This window comes from Salmo salar, chromosome ssa11 (genome assembly GCF_905237065.1).
Source record: "Salmo salar chromosome ssa11, Ssal_v3.1, whole genome shotgun sequence".
NCBI lineage: Eukaryota > Metazoa > Chordata > Actinopteri > Salmoniformes > Salmonidae > Salmo > Salmo salar.
The window spans coordinates 106,938,363-106,939,464 of NC_059452.1; positions in this window are offsets into that span (position 1 = coordinate 106,938,363).

Here is a 1,102-nt window from a genome sequence, read left to right on the forward strand (position 1 = left end):
AGAGTGAACACAGCCTGTCCTCTCTGGACAGCCAGACTGTCCTCTCTGGGCAGCCAGCCTGTCCTCTCTGGGCAGCCAGGTTTGTCTGTGACGACCGGTCTCTATAGCCAGCCTGTCCTCTCTGGGCAGCCAGGTTGGTCTGTGACGACTGGTCTCTATAGCCAGCCTGTCCTCTCTGGGCAGCCAGACTGTCCTCTCTGGGCAGCCAGCCTGTCCTCTCTGGGCAGACAGACTGTCCTCTCTGGACAGCCAGGTTTGTCTGTGACGACCGGTCTCTATAGCCAGACTGTCCTCTCTGGGCAGCCAGACTGTCCTCTCTGGGCAGCCAGGTTTGTCTGTGACGACCGGTCTCTATAGCCAGACTGTCCTCTCTGGACAGCCAGGTTGGTCTGTGACGACCGGTCTCTATAGCCAGACTGTCCTCTCTGGGCAGCCAGACTGTCCTCTCTGGGCAGCCAGACTGTCCTCTCTGGGCAGCCAGGTTTGTCTGTGACGACCGGTCTCTATAGCCAGACTGTCCTCTCTGAGTCTGTACCTAGTCAGTGTTTTCCTCAGTTTTCTATCAGTCACAGTGGTCAGATAATCTGCCACCATGTACTGTCTGTTTAGAGACAAATAGCATTAAAGTTTATTTTGATTGTTTGTGGTGTCTTTCCAATAGGTGATATATTTTTATTTTTGTTTTGTGATGATTTGGTTTGGCCAGATTTTCTGAGTGCTGTCCTGAGGCTCTATGGGGTTGGTTTGGGTTAGTGAACTGAGCTTCAGAACCAGCTGGCTGACTGCTGTCCTGAGGCTCTATGGGGTTGGTTTGGGTTAGTGAACTGAGCCTCAGAACCAGCTGGCTGACTGCTGTCCTGAGGCTCTATGGGGTTGGTTTGGGTTAGTGAACTGAGCCTCAGAACCAGCTGGCTGACTGCTGTCCTGAGGCTCTATGGATTTGGTTTGGGTTAGTGAACTGAGCTTCAGAACCAGCTGGCTGACTGCTGTCCTGAGGCTCTATGGGGTTGGTTTGGGTTAGTGAACTGAGCCTCAGAACCAGCTGGCTGACTGCTGTCCTGAGGCTCTATGGGGTTGGTTTGGGTTAGTGAACTGAGCCTCA